This window comes from Schistocerca americana, unplaced genomic scaffold (genome assembly GCF_021461395.2).
Source record: "Schistocerca americana isolate TAMUIC-IGC-003095 unplaced genomic scaffold, iqSchAmer2.1 HiC_scaffold_782, whole genome shotgun sequence".
Classification (NCBI taxonomy): domain Eukaryota; kingdom Metazoa; phylum Arthropoda; class Insecta; order Orthoptera; family Acrididae; genus Schistocerca; species Schistocerca americana.
The window spans coordinates 31,236-54,794 of NW_025726547.1; the positions used below are offsets into that span (position 1 = coordinate 31,236).

Here is a 23,559-nt window from a genome sequence, read left to right on the forward strand (position 1 = left end):
AAAGGTGTTCCAGGCTGAGTAAGGCACCTCGTATAAGAATTGCCTGAGTGTACCCCTGGATCTTTGTCACTCGGACTTCCAAACTACTCTTGACTTAACCATACCCCAGGTTTGATATTGGCCTTCTGGGCATCACTAGAGTAGACTGTTCTATGATACTGATAACATGGAAATTGGTAACATGGAAATTGTGTGAACGTTGTATGAAAAATTATTGGAAAATTAGAAAACACATAATCTATCTTAGAGGATTATTACTTCGTTAATTCTATGGGCTATGGGATTATCTCGCCAGTTTCGTTTGAATATGCAACCGTCGCTGGTTTTTTTGCGTTCATTTCTGTCTTTATTTATTTCTTTCTATTTAGTTTTTAACATCATCACTTGCCTCACACCTGCAGAGGGAAGTGTGTTTCTGAGGAGTGTGTCGTCGCCCCCTGGGGCATAGCAGAGTATGCCTCCGCTTTTATTTTCGGTTTATGGCAATAAGTCTTGCTGCTAACAACACCCTGCTTTACGTGCTGCGTCGACACTAGAGGATGGCGGCATTTTTGGAGAGGAAAAGGTAGGGCTATAGGGGAGGTAGGAGGGAAAAAAGTGTACTATCTGTTCTTATCAGCTTAATATCTGATACGTCCTGCATTGCACGACCAGAATATTAAACTCATTTTTGGCTTATGACGGAGTGCTAGGGGCTTGCTCCACCTCTGTCGCGGGTTGGCCCGGCATTGCAGTACCGTCGGGATCGGCCCACCTAATATTAATTAAAACACAGCCTGAAATGGGTTAACATTCTGCAGTGATCAGATATTCCGCTGGTAGCAAAACTTGTCGTAGTTGTTGATGTGCCCAGTAGTTAGTTGCTTACACACCACGATTTCTTTTAATTAATTTAAGATTATCTTAATAATTTTTTTTTTTTTTTTTTTTTTTTTTTTGCGGTTAGCCGGACCGCACTTGCAGCCGCATTACGCTAGGCTGGTAATTTATGGTGGCACAGGACAGTGCCTTCGGATGCCTCGTTAGCTTCTCTTATGGTCCTATCGCAGATAATTTTAATAACATTTTTTGGAGTTATAACCTTAGCTCCTCGCGAACGTCGTCGTCGTCGTCGCCGCCGCACGCACGCAGAATACGTGGTACACACGCACACACACATATGCAGTAGGCGGTGGACGATGTAAGCACTCGGCTAGGTGTAGCTCGCGCCAGTATAGCTCGCGCCGGCCTGGCGCTGCTGTGGGGCGGCCTCACGGCTTCTCCACTGGCCTGGCAGCTAGCGGCGTTCAAATGGGAGTCGCAGTTTACTCCTCGACATGGAGGGTGGTACTGGGCTGTTGACGAGTGCTCTCGTATTTTGTCGTTCCCTCCGGCACTTGCTTTTGCGATGTTTTCGACGGTCGCCTGTTGCCATATCGGCCCGCACCACCGTGTGTGAGCCCCACATGTGGAGCGTACATGCTGCAAGCATTTAGGCCCTGACACTGCGGTTTTTCATCTCTGGCGGTACTCCGCAAGGATACCGCCCTTCGATTGTGCCATTCCAGCACTAATTGAAGTGCTAGGTTTTCCGGCCTGTTAGGAGACCGCTTCTGCAAAATGTGCGAGGAGATTTTTGCTGGTTGCGAGCTACCCGCCGATTTTCTAGCTGCACGTATTGCCCTTAATCCAAAGGTCACAGGCGACTGTCGGGCTAGAGGCGTACGTCCCATCACCGTTCTTAACACTGTTTATAAGTTGGTGGCACGAAGTGTGGCTTCACGTCTTAAACAGGTGATGAATAAGGTACTTTGTCCCACTCAATCATGTGGCGTGTCGAATCGAACCACCTTCACCGCTGCTTCTATATACCGTGATGCTGTCTTACTCACCCACCGCCGACGCTCGAACCCCGGCTGCAATTGATCCCTAGATTTCGCCGGTGCCTTCGATAGGGTCTCCCATCCTTACCTGCTGGCCGTTATGTCGCGGATGGGTTTCGGGGAGCACTTCATAAGAGTCATCCGGCACTTCTTGGATGGAGCAAATTCCACAACCATTGTGAACGGCTGCAGATCACGACCAATTCCCATCAGACGATCAGTTCGACAAGGGTGTCCCTTGTCAGTGTATTTTATCGCTTTGGACCCCGTGCTGCGTGACATCGGACGGATGGTCGATGGTGTTCCTTTCCCAGGCGTCACCTTCCGCAGTGCGGCATACGCGGATGGTGTAGGTGTGTTTGTAGCAAACGCCAGGGACATCGATTCAGTTTGCCGAGTCCTCCACGTTTATGAACGAGCATCCGGTGCCATGTAAAAATCCAACAAAATGGTGCTAATCCCACTAGGACCACGATCATTGACCATCGAGCACCCATGGTTCCGGATTGTAGGGGAACAGCGTATCTTGGGTCTTGAGGTGACTGCCTGTCCGCAGCACATGTTAACACTCACGTGCAGGCGGATTCTCACGCGCATCAGAGGACTTTGCGTGAGTCACACTGATCGACGACTGGACCTCCAACAACGAATCCAACTGATTAATACTTACATCCTATAACGGGCATGGTATGTAGCACAACTCCTTACGCTACCGAAACAAACCAGCAGAGCCATCTCACAAACAGTATATTGCCTGTTGTGGCGGCATGCACTATTCATCGTTGATGCACAGACTTGTACACTGCCAAAGGTCGATGGTGGCCTTGGACTCATTGACTTTCCCCGCATATGTGCGGCAATCCTGATTCACCGTATCGCCACTTTGCGTGAGATTGACCCAGGTGGGACAACAGCGGTGCTTTTCGACCGTTATCGCCCACAATCGGCGCGTGAACCAGTATGTTTGACACATATTACATTCCGGATGACGGCAGTCAAGGTCTATTACCTCAATCAAAGTTACGTCCTAACAGTGGCCACCGACAAGGCACGCACATCGAAGCGCCTTTACTAGGCGCTTCGAGAGCCAGCCCACACCACATAAATTGGAGGACAGGCGACCGTCGGTCATCTGGCACCAAGCTTGGGCTAATATCACCCACCCAGCCCTTCCCACAGAAGTTTCAGCGCTATGGTATCACGTTGTAAACAATTTAATACCCACTAATCATCGCTTGGCGGCCATCCGCCTATGGCCCTCGGCTGCTTGCGGCCGATGTGGTGACGTAGACACCAGAGAGCATCGTCTCTTACGCCCTCACGTCACAGAAGTGTGGGACCTTGCACGTGTGCTATTAGCGCTGATCGGTGGGACTACACTGGACTATGTGCCAATCGACTGGTTCCTTACCCCTGGTATTCAGACCAACCCCCGAAAACGACATAACGCAGTGGTGTGGCTCTTGGGCTACACCATTTTCACGATCTATGACCTTTGCCTCACCGATGCTGTCTCTTTCATGGACTACCTTTGGAGCCAGCATCGCCTGGCAGAATGTGACCGGAAATATACCATTACTTTTGCAAGATTTCTTAAAGTTGCAATGGTTCATGGTTATCAAAAGGTGTTCCAGGCTGAGTAAGGCACCTCGTATAAGAATTGCCTGAGTGTACCCCTGGATCTTTGTCACTCGGACTTCCAAACTACTCTTGACTTAACCATACCCCAGGTTTGATATTGGCCTTCTGGGCATCACTAGAGTAGACTGTTCTATGATACTGATAACATGGAAATTGGTAACATGGAAATTGTGTGAATGTTGTATGAAAAATTATTGGAAAATTAGAAAACACATAATCTATCTTAGAGGATTATTACTTCGTTAATTCTATGGGCTATGGGATTATCTCGCCAGTTTCGTTTGAATATGCAACCGTCGCTGGTTTTTTTGCGTTCATTTCTGTCTTTATTTATTTCTTTCTATTTAGTTTTTAACATCATCACTTGCCTCACACCTGCAGAGGGAAGTGTGTTTCTGAGGAGTGTGTCGTCGCCCCCTGGGGCATAGCAGAGTATGCCTCCGCTTTTATTTTCGGTTTATGGCAATAAGTCTTGCTGCTAACAACACCCTGCTTTACGTGCTGCGTCGACACTAGAGGATGGCGGCATTTTTGGAGAGGAAAAGGTAGGGCTATAGGGGAGGTAGGAGGGAAAAAAGTGTACTATCTGTTCTTATCAGCTTAATATCTGATACGTCCTGCATTGCACGACCAGAATATTAAACTCATTTTTGGCTTATGACGGAGTGCTAGGGGCTTGCTCCACCTCTGTCGCGGGTTGGCCCGGCATTGCAGTACCGTCGGGATCGGCCCACCTAATATTAATTAAAACACAGCCTGAAATGGGTTAACATTCTGCAGTGATCAGATATTCCGCTGGTAGCAAAACTTGTCGTAGTTGTTGATGTGCCCAGTAGTTAGTTGCTTACACACCACGATTTCTTTTAATTAATTTAAGATTATCTTAATAATTTTTTTTTTTTTTTTTTTTTTTTGCGGTTAGCCGGACCGCACTTGCAGCCGCATTACGCTAGGCTGGTAATTTATGGTGGCACAGGACAGTGCCTTCGGATGCCTCGTTAGCGTCTCTTATGGTCCTATCGCAGATAATTTTAATAACATTTTTTGGAGTTATAACCTTAGCTCCTCGCGAACGTCGTCGTCGTCGCCGCCGCACGCACGCAGAATACGTGGTACACACGCACACACACATATGCAGTAGGCGGTGGACGATGTAAGCACTCGGCTAGGTGTAGCTCGCGCCAGTATAGCTCGCGCCGGCCTGGCGCTGCTGTGGGGCGGCCTCACGGCTTCTCCACTGGCCTGGCAGCTAGCGGCGTTCAAATGGGAGTCGCAGTTTACTCCTCGACATGGAGGGTGGTACTGGGCTGTTGACGAGTGCTCTCGTATTTTGTCGTTCCCTCCGGCACTTGCTTTTGCGATGTTTTCGACGGTCGCCTGTTGCCATATCGGCCCGCACCACCGTGTGTGACCCCCACATGTGGAGCGTACATGCTGCAAGCATTTAGGCCCTGACACTGCGGTTTTTCATCTCTGGCGGTACTCCGCAAGGATACCGCCCTTCGATTGTGCCATTCCAGCACTAATTGAAGTGCTAGGTTTTCCGGCCTGTTAGGAGACCGCTTCTGCAAAATGTGCGAGGAGATTTTTGCTGGTTGCGAGCTACCCGCCGATTTTCTAGCTGCACGTATTGCCCTTAATCCAAAGGTCACAGGCGACTGTCGGGCTAGAGGCGTACGTCCCATCACCGTTCTTAACACTGTTTATAAGTTGGTGGCACGAAGTGTGGCTTCACGTCTTAAACAGGTGATGAATAAGGTACTTTGTTCCACTCAATCATGTGGCGTGTCGAATCGAACCACCTTCACCGCTGCTTCTATATACCGTGATGCTGTCTTACTCACCCACCGCCGACGCTCGAACCCCGGCTGCAATTGATCCCTAGATTTCGCCGGTGCCTTCGATAGGGTCTCCCATCCTTACCTGCTGGCCGTTATGTCGCGGATGGGTTTCGGGGAGCACTTCATAAGAGTCATCCGGCACTTCTTGGATGGAGCAAATTCCACAACCATTGTGAACGGCTGCAGATCACGACCAATTCCCATCAGACGATCAGTTCGACAAGGGTGTCCCTTGTCAGTGTATTTTATCGCTTTGGACCCCGTGCTGCGTGACATCGGACGGATGGTCGATGGTGTTCCTTTCCCAGGCGTCACCTTCCGCAGTGCGGCATACGCGGATGGTGTAGGTGTGTTTGTAGCAAACGCCAGGGACATCGATTCAGTTTGCCGAGTCCTCCACGTTTATGAACGAGCATCCGGTGCCATGTAAAAATCCAACAAAATGGTGCTAATCCCACTAGGACCACGATCATTGACCATCGAGCACCCATGGTTCCGGATTGTAGGGGAACAGCGTATCTTGGGTCTTGAGGTGACTGCCTGTCCGCAGCACATGTTAACACTCACGTGCAGGCGGATTCTCACGCGCATCAGAGGACTTTGCGTGAGTCACACTGATCGACGACTGGACCTCCAACAACGAATCCAACTGATTAATACTTACATCCTATAACGGGCATGGTATGTAGCACAACTCCTTACGCTACCGAAACAAACCAGCAGAGCCATCTCACAAACAGTATATTGCCTGTTGTGGCGGCATGCACTATTCATCGTTGATGCACAGACTTGTACACTGCCAAAGGTCGATGGTGGCCTTGGACTCATTGACTTTCCCCGCATATGTGCGGCAATCCTGATTCACCGTATCGCCACTTTGCGTGAGATTGACCCAGGTGGGACAACAGCGGTGCTTTTCGACCGTTATCGCCCACAATCGGCGCGTGAACCAGTATGTTTGACACATATTACATTCCGGATGACGGCAGTCAAGGTCTATTACCTCAATCAAAGTTACGTCCTAACAGTGGCCACCGACAAGGCACGCACATCGAAGCGCCTTTACTAGGCGCTTCGAGAGCCAGCCCACACCACATAAATTGGAGGACAGGCGACCGTCGGTCATCTGGCACCAAGCTTGGGCTAATATCACCCACCCAGCCCTTCCCACAGAAGTTTCAGCGCTATGGTATCGCGTTGTAAACAATTTAATACCCACTAATCATCGCTTGGCGGCCATCCGCCTATGGCCCTCGGCTGCTTGCGGCCGATGTGGTGACGTAGACACCAGAGAGCATCGTCTCTTACGCCCTCACGTCACAGAAGTGTGGGACCTTGCACGTGTGCTATTAGCGCTGATCGGTGGGACTACACTGGACTATGTGCCAATCGACTGGTTCCTTACCCCTGGTATTCAGACCAACCCCCGAAAACGACATAACGCAGTGGTGTGGCTCTTGGGCTACACCATTTTCACGATCTATGACCTTTGCCTCACCGATGCTGTCTCTTTCATGGACTACCTTTGGAGCCAGCATCGCCTGGCAGAATGTGACCGGAAATATACCATTACTTTTGCAAGATTTCTTAAAGTTGCAATGGTTCATGGTTATCAAAAGGTGTTCCAGGCTGAGTAAGGCACCTCGTATAAGAATTGCCTGAGTGTACCCCTGGATCTTTGTCACTCGGACTTCCAAACTACTCTTGACTTAACCATACCCCAGGTTTGATATTGGCCTTCTGGGCATCACTAGAGTAGACTGTTCTATGATACTGATAACATGGAAATTGGTAACATGGAAATTGTGTGAATGTTGTATGAAAAATTATTGGAAAATTAGAAAACACATAATCTATCTTAGAGGATTATTACTTCGTTAATTCTATGGGCTATGGGATTATCTCGCCAGTTTCGTTTGAATATGCAACCGTCGCTGGTTTTTTTGCGTTCATTTCTGTCTTTATTTATTTCTTTCTATTTAGTTTTTAACATCATCACTTGCCTCACACCTGCAGAGGGAAGTGTGTTTCTGAGGAGTGTGTCGTCGCCCCCTGGGGCATAGCAGAGTATGCCTCCGCTTTTATTTTCGGTTTATGGCAATAAGTCTTGCTGCTAACAACACCCTGCTTTACGTGCTGCGTCGACACTAGAGGATGGCGGCATTTTTGGAGAGGAAAAGGTAGGGCTATAGGGGAGGTAGGAGGGAAAAAAGTGTACTATCTGTTCTTATCAGCTTAATATCTGATACGTCCTGCATTGCACGACCAGAATATTAAACTCATTTTTGGCTTATGACGGAGTGCTAGGGGCTTGCTCCACCTCTGTCGCGGGTTGGCCCGGCATTGCAGTACCGTCGGGATCGGCCCACCTAATATTAATTAAAACACAGCCTGAAATGGGTTAACATTCTGCAGTGATCAGATATTCCGCTGGTAGCAAAACTTGTCGTAGTTGTTGATGTGCCCAGTAGTTAGTTGCTTACACACCACGATTTCTTTTAATTAATTTAAGATTATCTTAATAATTTTTTTTTTTTTTTTTTTTTTTTTTTTTTTTTTTTTTTTTGCGGTTAGCCGGACCGCACTTGCAGCCGCATTACGCTAGGCTGGTAATTTATGGTGCCACAGGACAGTGCCTTCGGATGCCTCGTTAGCGTCTCTTATGGTCCTATCGCAGATAATTTTAATAACATTTTTTGGAGTTATAACCTTAGCTCCTCGCGAACGTCGTCGTCGTCGCCGCCGCACGCACGCAGAATACGTGGTACACACGCACACACACATATGCAGTAGGCGGTGGACGATGTAAGCACTCGGCTAGGTGTAGCTCGCGCCAGTATAGCTCGCGCCGGCCTGGCGCTGCTGTGGGGCGGCCTCACGGCTTCTCCACTGGCCTGGCAGCTAGCGGCGTTCAAATGGGAGTCGCAGTTTACTCCTCGACATGGAGGGTGGTACTGGGCTGTTGACGAGTGCTCTCGTATTTTGTCGTTCCCTCCGGCACTTGCTTTTGCGATGTTTTCGACGGTCGCCTGTTGCCATATCGGCCCGCACCACCGTGTGTGACCCCCACATGTGGAGCGTACATGCTGCAAGCATTTAGGCCCTGACACTGCGGTTTTTCATCTCTGGCGGTACTCCGCAAGGATACCGCCCTTCGATTGTGCCATTCCAGCACTAATTGAAGTGCTAGGTTTTCCGGCCTGTTAGGAGACCGCTTCTGCAAAATGTGCGAGGAGATTTTTGCTGGTTGCGAGCTACCCGCCGATTTTCTAGCTGCACGTATTGCCCTTAATCCAAAGGTCACAGGCGACTGTCGGGCTAGAGGCGTACGTCCCATCACCGTTCTTAACACTGTTTATAAGTTGGTGGCACGAAGTGTGGCTTCACGTCTTAAACAGGTGATGAATAAGGTACTTTGTCCCACTCAATCATGTGGCGTGTCGAATCGAACCACCTTCACCGCTGCTTCTATATACCGTGATGCTGTCTTACTCACCCACCGCCGACGCTCGAACCCCGGCTGCAATTGATCCCTAGATTTCGCCGGTGCCTTCGATAGGGTCTCCCATCCTTACCTGCTGGCCGTTATGTCGCGGATGGGTTTCGGGGAGCACTTCATAAGAGTCATCCGGCACTTCTTGGATGGAGCAAATTCCACAACCATTGTGAACGGCTGCAGATCACGACCAATTCCCATCAGACGATCAGTTCGACAAGGGTGTCCCTTGTCAGTGTATTTTATCGCTTTGGACCCCGTGCTGCGTGACATCGGACGGATGGTCGATGGTGTTCCTTTCCCAGGCGTCACCTTCCGCAGTGCGGCATACGCGGATGGTGTAGGTGTGTTTGTAGCAAACGCCAGGGACATCGATTCAGTTTGCCGAGTCCTCCACGTTTATGAACGAGCATCCGGTGCCATGTAAAAATCCAACGAAATGGTGCTAATCCCACTAGGACCACGATCATTGACCATCGAGCACCCATGGTTCCGGATTGTAGGGGAACAGCGTATCTTGGGTCTTGAGGTGACTGCCTGTCCGCAGCACATGTTAACACTCACGTGCAGGCGGATTCTCACGCGCATCAGAGGACTTTGCGTGAGTCACACTGATCGACGACTGGACCTCCAACAACGAATCCAACTGATTAATACTTACATCCTATAACGGGCATGGTATGTAGCACAACTCCTTACGCTACCGAAACAAACCAGCAGAGCCATCTCACAAACAGTATATTGCCTGTTGTGGCGGCATGCACTATTCATCGTTGATGCACAGACTTGTACACTGCCAAAGGTCGATGGTGGCCTTGGACTCATTGACTTTCCCCGCATATGTGCGGCAATCCTGATTCACCGTATCGCCACTTTGCGTGAGATTGACCCAGGTGGGACAACAGCGGTGCTTTTCGACCGTTATCGCCCACAATCGGCGCGTGAACCAGTATGTTTGACACATATTACATTCCGGATGACGGCAGTCAAGGTCTATTACCTCAATCAAAGTTACGTCCTAACAGTGGCCACCGACAAGGCACGCACATCGAAGCGCCTTTACTAGGCGCTTCGAGAGCCAGCCCACACCACATAAATTGGAGGACAGGCGACCGTCGGTCATCTGGCACCAAGCTTGGGCTAATATCACCCACCCAGCCCTTCCCACAGAAGTTTCAGCGCTATGGTATCGCGTTGTAAACAATTTAATACCCACTAATCATCGCTTGGCGGCCATCCGCCTATGGCCCTCGGCTGCTTGCGGCCGATGTGGTGACGTAGACACCAGAGAGCATCGTCTCTTACGCCCTCACGTCACAGAAGTGTGGGACCTTGCACGTGTGCTATTAGCGCTGATCGGTGGGACTACACTGGACTATGTGCCAATCGACTGGTTCCTTACCCCTGGTATTCAGACCAACCCCCGAAAACGACATAACGCAGTGGTGTGGCTCTTGGGCTACACCATTTTCACGATCTATGACCTTTGCCTCACCGATGCTGTCTCTTTCATGGACTACCTTTGGAGCCAGCATCGCCTGGCAGAATGTGACCGGAAATATACCATTACTTTTGCAAGATTTCTTAAAGTTGCAATGGTTCATGGTTATCAAAAGGTGTTCCAGGCTGAGTAAGGCACCTCGTATAAGAATTGCCTGAGTGTACCCCTGGATCTTTGTCACTCGGACTTCCAAACTACTCTTGACTTAACCATACCCCAGGTTTGATATTGGCCTTCTGGGCATCACTAGAGTAGACTGTTCTATGATACTGATAACATGGAAATTGGTAACATGGAAATTGTGTGAATGTTGTATGAAAAATTATTGGAAAATTAGAAAACACATAATCTATCTTAGAGGATTATTACTTCGTTAATTCTATGGGCTATGGGATTATCTCGCCAGTTTCGTTTGAATATGCAACCGTCGCTGGTTTTTTTTGCGTTCATTTCTGTCTTTATTTATTTCTTTCTATTTAGTTTTTAACATCATCACTTGCCTCACACCTGCAGAGGGAAGTGTGTTTCTGAGGAGTGTGTCGTCGCCCCCTGAGGCATAGCAGAGTATGCCTCCGCTTTTATTTTCGGTTTATGGCAATAAGTCTTGCTGCTAACAACACCCTGCTTTACGTGCTGCGTCGACACTAGAGGATGGCGGCATTTTTGGAGAGGAAAAGGTAGGGCTATAGGGGAGGTAGGAGGGAAAAAAGTGTACTATCTGTTCTTATCAGCTTAATATCTGATACGTCCTGCATTGCACGACCAGAATATTAAACTCATTTTTGGCTTATGACGGAGTGCTAGGGGCTTGCTCCACCTCTGTCGCGGGTTGGCCCGGCATTGCAGTACCGTCGGGATCGGCCCACCTAATATTAATTAAAACACAGCCTGAAATGGGTTAACATTCTGCAGTGATCAGATATTCCGCTGGTAGCAAAACTTGTCGTAGTTGTTGATGTGCCCAGTAGTTAGTTGCTTACACACCACGATTTCTTTTAATTAATTTAAGATTATCTTAATAATTTTTTTTTTTTTTTTTTTTTTTTTTTTTTTTTTTTTTTTTTTTGCGGTTAGCCGGACCGCACTTGCAGCCGCATTACGCTAGGCTGGTAATTTATGGTGCCACAGGACAGTGCCTTCGGATGCCTCGTTAGCGTCTCTTATGGTCCTATCGCAGATAATTTTAATAACATTTTTTGGAGTTATAACCTTAGCTCCTCGCGAACGTCGTCGTCGTCGCCGCCGCACGCACGCAGAATACGTGGTACACACGCACACACACATATGCAGTAGGCGGTGGACGATGTAAGCACTCGGCTAGGTGTAGCTCGCGCCAGTATAGCTCGCGCCGGCCTGGCGCTGCTGTGGGGCGGCCTCACGGCTTCTCCACTGGCCTGGCAGCTAGCGGCGTTCAAATGGGAGTCGCAGTTTACTCCTCGACATGGAGGGTGGTACTGGGCTGTTGACGAGTGCTCTCGTATTTTGTCGTTCCCTCCGGCACTTGCTTTTGCGATGTTTTCGACGGTCGCCTGTTGCCATATCGGCCCGCACCACCGTGTGTGACCCCCACATGTGGAGCGTACATGCTGCAAGCATTTAGGCCCTGACACTGCGGTTTTTCATCTCTGGCGGTACTCCGCAAGGATACCGCCCTTCGATTGTGCCATTCCAGCACTAATTGAAGTGCTAGGTTTTCCGGCCTGTTAGGAGACCGCTTCTGCAAAATGTGCGAGGAGATTTTTGCTGGTTGCGAGCTACCCGCCGATTTTCTAGCTGCACGTATTGCCCTTAATCCAAAGGTCACAGGCGACTGTCGGGCTAGAGGCGTACGTCCCATCACCGTTCTTAACACTGTTTATAAGTTGGTGGCACGAAGTGTGGCTTCACGTCTTAAACAGGTGATGAATAAGGTACTTTGTCCCACTCAATCATGTGGCGTGTCGAATCGAACCACCTTCACCGCTGCTTCTATATACCGTGATGCTGTCTTACTCACCCACCGCCGACGCTCGAACCCCGGCTGCAATTGATCCCTAGATTTCGCCGGTGCCTTCGATAGGGTCTCCCATCCTTACCTGCTGGCCGTTATGTCGCGGATGGGTTTCGGGGAGCACTTCATAAGAGTCATCCGGCACTTCTTGGATGGAGCAAATTCCACAACCATTGTGAACGGCTGCAGATCACGACCAATTCCCATCAGACGATCAGTTCGACAAGGGTGTCCCTTGTCAGTGTATTTTATCGCTTTGGACCCCGTGCTGCGTGACATCGGACGGATGGTCGATGGTGTTCCTTTCCCAGGCGTCACCTTCCGCAGTGCGGCATACGCGGATGGTGTAGGTGTGTTTGTAGCAAACGCCAGGGACATCGATTCAGTTTGCCGAGTCCTCCACGTTTATGAACGAGCATCCGGTGCCATGTAAAAATCCAACAAAATGGTGCTAATCCCACTAGGACCACGATCATTGACCATCGAGCACCCATGGTTCCGGATTGTAGGGGAACAGCGTATCTTGGGTCTTGAGGTGACTGCCTGTCCGCAGCACATGTTAACACTCACGTGCAGGCGGATTCTCACGCGCATCAGAGGACTTTGCGTGAGTCACACTGATCGACGACTGGACCTCCAACAACGAATCCAACTGATTAATACTTACATCCTATAACGGGCATGGTATGTAGCACAACTCCTTACGCTACCGAAACAAACCAGCAGAGCCATCTCACAAACAGTATATTGCCTGTTGTGGCGGCATGCACTATTCATCGTTGATGCACAGACTTGTACACTGCCAAAGGTCGATGGTGGCCTTGGACTCATTGACTTTCCCCGCATATGTGCGGCAATCCTGATTCACCGTATCGCCACTTTGCGTGAGATTGACCCAGGTGGGACAACAGCGGTGCTTTTCGACCGTTATCGCCCACAATCGGCGCGTGAACCAGTATGTTTGACACATATTACATTCCGGATGACGGCAGTCAAGGTCTATTACCTCAATCAAAGTTACGTCCTAACAGTGGCCACCGACAAGGCACGCACATCGAAGCGCCTTTACTAGGCGCTTCGAGAGCCAGCCCACACCACATAAATTGGAGGACAGGCGACCGTCGGTCATCTGGCACCAAGCTTGGGCTAATATCACCCACCCAGCCCTTCCCACAGAAGTTTCAGCGCTATGGTATCGCGTTGTAAACAATTTAATACCCACTAATCATCGCTTGGCGGCCATCCGCCTATGGCCCTCGGCTGCTTGCGGCCGATGTGGTGACGTAGACACCAGAGAGCATCGTCTCTTACGCCCTCACGTCACAGAAGTGTGGGACCTTGCACGTGTGCTATTAGCGCTGATCGGTGGGACTACACTGGACTATGTGCCAATCGACTGGTTCCTTACCCCTGGTATTCAGACCAACCCCCGAAAACGACATAACGCAGTGGTGTGGCTCTTGGGCTACACCATTTTCACGATCTATGACCTTTGCCTCACCGATGCTGTCTCTTTCATGGACTACCTTTGGAGCCAGCATCGCCTGGCAGAATGTGACCGGAAATATACCATTACTTTTGCAAGATTTCTTAAAGTTGCAATGGTTCATGGTTATCAAAAGGTGTTCCAGGCTGAGTAAGGCACCTCGTATAAGAATTGCCTGAGTGTACCCCTGGATCTTTGTCACTCGGACTTCCAAACTACTCTTGACTTAACCATACCCCAGGTTTGATATTGGCCTTCTGGGCATCACTAGAGTAGACTGTTCTATGATACTGATAACATGGAAATTGGTAACATGGAAATTGTGTGAATGTTGTATGAAAAATTATTGGAAAATTAGAAAACACATAATCTATCTTAGAGGATTATTACTTCGTTAATTCTATGGGCTATGGGATTATCTCGCCAGTTTCGTTTGAATATGCAACCGTCGCTGGTTTTTTTTGCGTTCATTTCTGTCTTTATTTATTTCTTTCTATTTAGTTTTTAACATCATCACTTGCCTCACACCTGCAGAGGGAAGTGTGTTTCTGAGGAGTGTGTCGTCGCCCCCTGAGGCATAGCAGAGTATGCCTCCGCTTTTATTTTCGGTTTATGGCAATAAGTCTTGCTGCTAACAACACCCTGCTTTACGTGCTGCGTCGACACTAGAGGATGGCGGCATTTTTGGAGAGGAAAAGGTAGGGCTATAGGGGAGGTAGGAGGGAAAAAAGTGTACTATCTGTTCTTATCAGCTTAATATCTGATACGTCCTGCATTGCACGACCAGAATATTAAACTCATTTTTGGCTTATGACGGAGTGCTAGGGGCTTGCTCCACCTCTGTCGCTGGTTGGCCCGGCATTGCAGTACCGTCGGGATCGGCCCACCTAATATTAATTAAAACACAGCCTGAAATGGGTTAACATTCTGCAGTGATCAGATATTCCGCTGGTAGCAAAACTTGTCGTAGTTGTTGATGTGCCCAGTAGTTAGTTGCTTACACACCACGATTTCTTTTAATTAATTTAAGATTATCTTAATAATTTTTTTTTTTTTTTTTTTTTTTTGCGGTTAGCCGGACCGCACTTGCAGCCGCATTACGCTAGGCTGGTAATTTATGGTGGCACAGGACAGTGCCTTCGGATGCCTCGTTAGCGTCTCTTATGGTCCTATCGCAGATAATTTTAATAACATTTTTTGGAGTTATAACCTTAGCTCCTCGCGAACGTCGTCGTCGCCGCCGCACGCACGCAGAATACGTGGTACACACGCACACACACATATGCAGTAGGCGGTGGACGATGTAAGCACTCGGCTAGGTGTAGCTCGCGCCAGTATAGCTCGCGCCGGCCTGGCGCTGCTGTGGGGCGGCCTCACGGCTTCTCCACTGGCCTGGCAGCTAGCGGCGTTCAAATGGGAGTCGCAGTTTACTCCTCGACATGGAGGGTGGTACTGGGCTGTTGACGAGTGCTCTCGTATTTTGTCGTTCCCTCCGGCACTTGCTTTTGCGATGTTTTCGACGGTCGCCTGTTGCCATATCGGCCCGCACCACCGTGTGTGACCCCCACATGTGGAGCGTACATGCTGCAAGCATTTAGGCCCTGACACTGCGGTTTTTCATCTCTGGCGGTACTCCGCAAGGATACCGCCCTTCGATTGTGCCATTCCAGCACTAATTGAAGTGCTAGGTTTTCCGGCCTGTTAGGAGACCGCTTCTGCAAAATGTGCGAGGAGATTTTTGCTGGTTGCGAGCTACCCGCCGATTTTCTAGCTGCACGTATTGCCCTTAATCCAAAGGTCACAGGCGACTGTCGGGCTAGAGGCGTACGTCCCATCACCGTTCTTAACACTGTTTATAAGTTGGTGGCACGAAGTGTGGCTTCACGTCTTAAACAGGTGATGAATAAGGTACTTTGTCCCACTCAATCATGTGGCGTGTCGAATCGAACCACCTTCACCGCTGCTTCTATATACCGTGATGCTGTCTTACTCACCCACCGCCGACGCTCGAACCCCGGCTGCAATTGATCCCTAGATTTCGCCGGTGCCTTCGATAGGGTCTCCCATCCTTACCTGCTGGCCGTTATGTCGCGGATGGGTTTCGGGGAGCACTTCATAAGAGTCATCCGGCACTTCTTGGATGGAGCAAATTCCACAACCATTGTGAACGGCTGCAGATCACGACCAATTCCCATCAGACGATCAGTTCGACAAGGGTGTCCCTTGTCAGTGTATTTTATCGCTTTGGACCCCGTGCTGCGTGACATCGGACGGATGGTCGATGGTGTTCCTTTCCCAGGCGTCACCTTCCGCAGTGCGGCATACGCGGATGGTGTAGGTGTGTTTGTAGCAAACGCCGGGGACATCGATTCAGTTTGCCGAGTCCTCCACGTTTATGAACGAGCATCCGGTGCCATGTAAAAATCCAACAAAATGGTGCTAATCCCACTAGGACCACGATCATTGACCATCGAGCACCCATGGTTCCGGATTGTAGGGGAACAGCGTATCTTGGGACTTGAGGTGACTGCCTGTCCGCAGCGCATGTTAACACTCACGTGCAGGCGGATTCTCACGCGCATCAGAGGACTTTGCGTGAGTCACACTGATCGACGACTGGACCTCCAACAACGAATCCAACTGATTAATACTTACATCCTATAACGGGCATGGTATGTAGCACAACTCCTTACGCTACCGAAACAAACCAGCAGAGCCATCTCACAAACAGTATATTGCCTGTTGTGGCGGCATGCACTATTCATCGTTGATGCACAGACTTGTACACTGCCAAAGGTCGATGGTGGCCTTGGACTCATTGACTTTCCCCGCATATGTGCGGCAATCCTGATTCACCGTATCGCCACTTTGCGTGAGATTGACCCAGGTGGGACAACAGCGGTGCTTTTCGACCGTTATCGCCCACAATCGGCGCGTGAACCAGTATGTTTGACACATATTACATTCCGGATGACGGCAGTCAAGGTCTATTACCTCAATCAAAGTTACGTCCTAACAGTGGCCACCGACAAGGCACGCACATCGAAGCGCCTTTACTAGGCGCTTCGAGAGCCAGCCCACACCACATAAATTGGAGGACAGGCGACCGTCGGTCATCTGGCACCAAGCTTGGGCTAATATCACCCACCCAGCCCTTCCCACAGAAGTTTCAGCGCTATGGTATCACGTTGTAAACAATTTAATACCCACTAATCATCGCTTGGCGGCCATCCGCCTATGGCCCTCGGCTGCTTGCGGCCGATGTGGTGACGTAGACACCAGAGAGCATCGTCTCTTACGCCCTCACGTCACAGAAGTGTGGGACCTTGCACGTGTGCTATTAGCGCTGATCGGTGGGACTACACTGGACTATGTGCCAATCGACTGGTTCCTTACCCCTGGTATTCAGACCAACCCCCGAAAACGACATAACGCAGTGGTGTGGCTCTTGGGCTACACCATTTTCACGATCTATGACCTTTGCCTCACCGATGCTGTCTCTTTCATGGACTACCTTTGGAGCCAGCATCGCCTGGCAGAATGTGACCGGAAATATACCATTACTTTTGCAAGATTTCTTAAAGTTGCAATGGTTCATGGTTATCAAAAGGTGTTCCAGGCTGAGTAAGGCACCTCGTATAAGAATTGCCTGAGTGTACCCCTGGATCTTTGTCACTCGGACTTTCAAACTACTCTTGACTTAACCATACCCCAGGTTTGATATTGGCCTTCTGGGCATCACTAGAGTAGACTGTTCTATGATACTGATAACATGGAAATTGGTAACATGGAAATTGTGTGAACGTTGTATGAAAAATTATTGGAAAATTAGAAAACACATAATCTATCTTAGAGGATTATTACTTCGTTAATTCTATGGGCTATGGGATTATCTCGCCAGTTTCGTTTGAATATGCAACCGTCGCTGGTTTTTTTTGCGTTCATTTCTGTCTTTATTTATTTCTTTCTATTTAGTTTTTAACATCATCACTTGCCTCACACCTGCAGAGGGAAGTGTGTTTCTGAGGAGTGTGTCGTCGCCCCCTGAGGCATAGCAGAGTATGCCTCCGCTTTTATTTTCGGTTTATGGCAATAAGTCTTGCTGCTAACAACACCCTGCTTTACGTGCTGCGTCGACACTAGAGGATGGCGGCATTTTTGGAGAGGAAAAGGTAGGGCTATAGGGGAGGTAGGAGGGAAAAAAGTGTACTATCTGTTCTTATCAGCTTAATATCTGATACGTCCTGCATTGCACGACCAGAATATTAAACTCATTTTTGGCTTATGACGGAGTGCTAGGGGCTTGCTCCACCTCTGTCGCTGGTTGGCCCGGCATTGCAGTACCGTCGGGATCGGCCCACCTAATATTAATTAAAACACAGCCTGAAATGGGTTAACATTCTGCAGTGATCAGATATTCCGCTGGTAGCAAAACTTGTCGTAGTTGTTGATGTGCCCAGTAGTTAGTTGCTTACACACCACGATTTCTTTTAATTAATTTAAGATTATCTTAATAATTTTTTTTTTTTTTTTTTTTTTTGCGGTTAGCCGGACCGCACTTGCAGCCGCATTACGCTAGGCTGGTAATTTATGGTGGCACAGGACAGTGCCTTCGGATGCCTCGTTAGCGTCTCTTATGGTCCTATCGCAGATAATTTTAATAACATTTTTTGGAGTTATAACCTTAGCTCCTCGCGAACGTCGTCGTCGCCGCCGCACGCACGCAGAATACGTGGTACACACGCACACACACATATGCAGTAGGCGGTGGACGATGTAAGCACTCGGCTAGGTGTAGCTCGCGCCAGTATAGCTCGCGCCGGCCTGGCGCTGCTGTGGGGCGGCCTCACGGCTTCTCCACTGGCCTGGCAGCTAGCGGCGTTCAAATGGGAGTCGCAGTTTACTCCTCGACATGGAGGGTGGTACTGGGCTGTTGACGAGTGCTCTCGTATTTTGTCGTTCCCTCCGGCACTTGCTTTTGCGATGTTTTCGACGGTCGCCTGTTGCCATATCGGCCCGCACCACCGTGTGTGACCCCCACATGTGGAGCGTACATGCTGCAAGCATTTAGGCCCTGACACTGCGGTTTTTCATCTCTGGCGGTACTCCGCAAGGATACCGCCCTTCGATTGTGCCATTCCAGCACTAATTGAAGTGCTAGGTTTTCCGGCCTGTTAGGAGACCGCTTCTGCAAAATGTGCGAGGAGATTTTTGCTGGTTGCGAGCTACCCGCCGATTTTCTAGCTGCACGTATTGCCCTTAATCCAAAGGTCACAGGCGACTGTCGGGCTAGAGGCGTACGTCCCATCACCGTTCTTAACACTGTTTATAAGTTGGTGGCACGAAGTGTGGCTTCACGTCTTAAACAGGTGATGAATAAGGTACTTTGTCCCACTCAATCATGTGGCGTGTCGAATCGAACCACCTTCACCGCTGCTTCTATATACCGTGATGCTGTCTTACTCACCCACCGCCGACGCTCGAACCCCGGCTGCAATTGATCCCTAGATTTCGCCGGTGCCTTCGATAGGGTCTCCCATCCTTACCTGCTGGCCGTTATGTCGCGGATGGGTTTCGGGGAGCACTTCATAAGAGTCATCCGGCACTTCTTGGATGGAGCAAATTCCACAACCATTGTGAACGGCTGCAGATCACGACCAATTCCCATCAGACGATCAGTTCGACAAGGGTGTCCCTTGTCAGTGTATTTTATCGCTTTGGACCCCGTGCTGCGTGACATCGGACGGATGGTCGATGGTGTTCCTTTCCCAGGCGTCACCTTCCGCAGTGCGGCATACGCGGATGGTGTAGGTGTGTTTGTAGCAAACGCCGGGGACATCGATTCAGTTTGCCGAGTCCTCCACGTTTATGAACGAGCATCCGGTGCCATGTAAAAATCCAACAAAATGGTGCTAATCCCACTAGGACCACGATCATTGACCATCGAGCACCCATGGTTCCGGATTGTAGGGGAACAGCGTATCTTGGGACTTGAGGTGACTGCCTGTCCGCAGCGCATGTTAACACTCACGTGCAGGCGGATTCTCACGCGCATCAGAGGACTTTGCGTGAGTCACACTGATCGACGACTGGACCTCCAACAACGAATCCAACTGATTAATACTTACATCCTATAACGGGCATGGTATGTAGCACAACTCCTTACGCTACCGAAACAAACCAGCAGAGCCATCTCACAAACAGTATATTGCCTGTTGTGGCGGCATGCACTATTCATCGTTGATGCACAGACTTGTACACTGCCAAAGGTCGATGGTGGCCTTGGACTCATTGACTTTCCCCGCATATGTGCGGCAATCCTGATTCACCGTATCGCCACTTTGCGTGAGATTGACCCAGGTGGGACAACAGCGGTGCTTTTCGACCGTTATCGCCCACAATCGGCGCGTGAACCAGTATGTTTGACACATATTACATTCCGGATGACGGCAGTCAAGGTCTATTACCTCAATCAAAGTTACGTCCTAACAGTGGCCACCGACAAGGCACGCACATCGAAGCGCCTTTACTAGGCGCTTCGAGAGCCAGCCCACACCACATAAATTGGAGGACAGGCGACCGTCGGTCATCTGGCACCAAGCTTGGGCTAATATCACCCACCCAGCCCTTCCCACAGAAGTTTCAGCGCTATGGTATCACGTTGTAAACAATTTAATACCCACTAATCATCGCTTGGCGGCCATCCGCCTATGGCCCTCGGCTGCTTGCGGCCGATGTGGTGACGTAGACACCAGAGAGCATCGTCTCTTACGCCCTCACGTCACAGAAGTGTGGGACCTTGCACGTGTGCTATTAGCGCTGATCGGTGGGACTACACTGGACTATGTGCCAATCGACTGGTTCCTTACCCCTGGTATTCAGACCAACCCCCGAAAACGACATAACGCAGTGGTGTGGCTCTTGGGCTACACCATTTTCACGATCTATGACCTTTGCCTCACCGATGCTGTCTCTTTCATGGACTACCTTTGGAGCCAGCATCGCCTGGCAGAATGTGACCGGAAATATACCATTACTTTTGCAAGATTTCTTAAAGTTGCAATGGTTCATGGTTATCAAAAGGTGTTCCAGGCTGAGTAAGGCACCTCGTATAAGAATTGCCTGAGTGTACCCCTGGATCTTTGTCACTCGGACTTTCAAACTACTCTTGACTTAACCATACCCCAGGTTTGATATTGGCCTTCTGGGCATCACTAGAGTAGACTGTTCTATGATACTGATAACATGGAAATTGGTAACATGGAAATTGTGTGAACGTTGTATGAAAAATTATTGGAAAATTAGAAAACACATAATCTATCTTAGAGGATTATTACTTCGTTAATTCTATGGGCTATGGGATTATCTCGCCAGTTTCGTTTGAATATGCAACCGTCGCTGGTTTTTTTTGCGTTCATTTCTGTCTTTATTTATTTCTTTCTATTTAGTTTTTAACATCATCACTTGCCTCACACCTGCAGAGGGAAGTGTGTTTCTGAGGAGTGTGTCGTCGCCCCCTGAGGCATAGCAGAGTATGCCTCCGCTTTTATTTTCGGTTTATGGCAATAAGTCTTGCTGCTAACAACACCCTGCTTTACGTGCTGCGTCGACACTAGAGGATGGCGGCATTTTTGGAGAGGAAAAGGTAGGGCTATAGGGGAGGTAGGAGGGAAAAAAGTGTACTATCTGTTCTTATCAGCTTAATATCTGATACGTCCTGCATTGCACGACCAGAATATTAAACTCATTTTTGGCTTATGACGGAGTGCTAGGGGCTTGCTCCACCTCTGTCGCTGGTTGGCCCGGCATTGCAGTACCGTCGGGATCGGCCCACCTAATATTAATTAAAACACAGCCTGAAATGGGTTAACATTCTGCAGTGATCAGATATTCCGCTGGTAGCAAAACTTGTCGTAGTTGTTGATGTGCCCAGTAGTTAGTTGCTTACACACCACGATTTCTTTTAATTAATTTAAGATTATCTTAATAATTTTTTTTTTTTTTTTTTTTTTTTTTTTTTTTTTGCGGTTAGCCGGACCGCACTTGCAGCCGCATTACGCTAGGCTGGTAATTTATGGTGGCACAGGACAGTGCCTTCGGATGCCTCGTTAGCGTCTCTTATGGTCCTATCGCAGATAATTTTAATAACATTTTTTGGAGTTATAACCTTAGCTCCTCGCGAACGTCGTCGTCGCCGCCGCACGCACGCAGAATACGTGGTACACACGCACACACACATATGCAGTAGGCGGTGGACGATGTAAGCACTCGGCTAGGTGTAGCTCGCGCCAGTATAGCTCGCGCCGGCCTGGCGCTGCTGTGGGGCGGCCTCACGGCTTCTCCACTGGCCTGGCAGCTAGCGGCGTTCAAATGGGAGTCGCAGTTTACTCCTCGACATGGAGGGTGGTACTGGGCTGTTGACGAGTGCTCTCGTATTTTGTCGTTCCCTCCGGCACTTGCTTTTGCGATGTTTTCGACGGTCGCCTGTTGCCATATCGGCCCGCACCACCGTGTGTGACCCCCACATGTGGAGCGTACATGCTGCAAGCATTTAGGCCCTGACACTGCGGTTTTTCATCTCTGGCGGTACTCCGCAAGGATACCGCCCTTCGATTGTGCCATTCCAGCACTAATTGAAGTGCTAGGTTTTCCGGCCTGTTAGGAGACCGCTTCTGCAAAATGTGCGAGGAGATTTTTGCTGGTTGCGAGCTACCCGCCGATTTTCTAGCTGCACGTATTGCCCTTAATCCAAAGGTCACAGGCGACTGTCGGGCTAGAGGCGTACGTCCCATCACCGTTCTTAACACTGTTTATAAGTTGGTGGCACGAAGTGTGGCTTCACGTCTTAAACAGGTGATGAATAAGGTACTTTGTCCCACTCAATCATGTGGCGTGTCGAATCGAACCACCTTCACCGCTGCTTCTATATACCGTGATGCTGTCTTACTCACCCACCGCCGACGCTCGAACCCCGGCTGCAATTGATCCCTAGATTTCGCCGGTGCCTTCGATAGGGTCTCCCATCCTTACCTGCTGGCCGTTATGTCGCGGATGGGTTTCGGGGAGCACTTCATAAGAGTCATCCGGCACTTCTTGGATGGAGCAAATTCCACAACCATTGTGAACGGCTGCAGATCACGACCAATTCCCATCAGACGATCAGTTCGACAAGGGTGTCCCTTGTCAGTGTATTTTATCGCTTTGGACCCCGTGCTGCGTGACATCGGACGGATGGTCGATGGTGTTCCTTTCCCAGGCGTCACCTTCCGCAGTGCGGCATACGCGGATGGTGTAGGTGTGTTTGTAGCAAACGCCGGGGACATCGATTCAGTTTGCCGAGTCCTCCACGTTTATGAACGAGCATCCGGTGCCATGTAAAAATCCAACAAAATGGTGCTAATCCCACTAGGACCACGATCATTGACCATCGAGCACCCATGGTTCCGGATTGTAGGGGAACAGCGTATCTTGGGACTTGAGGTGACTGCCTGTCCGCAGCGCATGTTAACACTCACGTGCAGGCGGATTCTCACGCGCATCAGAGGACTTTGCGTGAGTCACACTGATCGACGACTGGACCTCCAACAACGAATCCAACTGATTAATACTTACATCCTATAACGGGCATGGTATGTAGCACAACTCCTTACGCTACCGAAACAAACCAGCAGAGCCATCTCACAAACAGTATATTGCCTGTTGTGGCGGCATGCACTATTCATCGTTGATGCACAGACTTGTA

General features: G+C 49.4%; 7 pseudogenes; all 7 read left to right on the forward strand.

Annotated features, from left to right (window-relative positions):
* The first annotated feature begins 547 nt into the window (after nucleotides 1-547).
* On the forward strand, nucleotides 548-759 carry LOC124590924 (annotated as a pseudogene).
* A 3,271-nt stretch (nucleotides 760-4,030) lies between these two features.
* On the forward strand, nucleotides 4,031-4,242 carry LOC124590925 (annotated as a pseudogene).
* A 3,264-nt stretch (nucleotides 4,243-7,506) lies between these two features.
* LOC124590926 lies at nucleotides 7,507-7,718 on the forward strand (annotated as a pseudogene).
* Nucleotides 7,719-11,000: 3,282 nt separating this feature from the next.
* LOC124590927 lies at nucleotides 11,001-11,212 on the forward strand (annotated as a pseudogene).
* Nucleotides 11,213-14,497: 3,285 nt separating this feature from the next.
* LOC124590928 lies at nucleotides 14,498-14,709 on the forward strand (annotated as a pseudogene).
* Nucleotides 14,710-17,971: 3,262 nt separating this feature from the next.
* LOC124590929 lies at nucleotides 17,972-18,183 on the forward strand (annotated as a pseudogene).
* A 3,261-nt stretch (nucleotides 18,184-21,444) lies between these two features.
* Nucleotides 21,445-21,656, forward strand: LOC124590931 (annotated as a pseudogene).
* The last annotated feature ends 1,903 nt before the right edge of the window (nucleotides 21,657-23,559 follow it).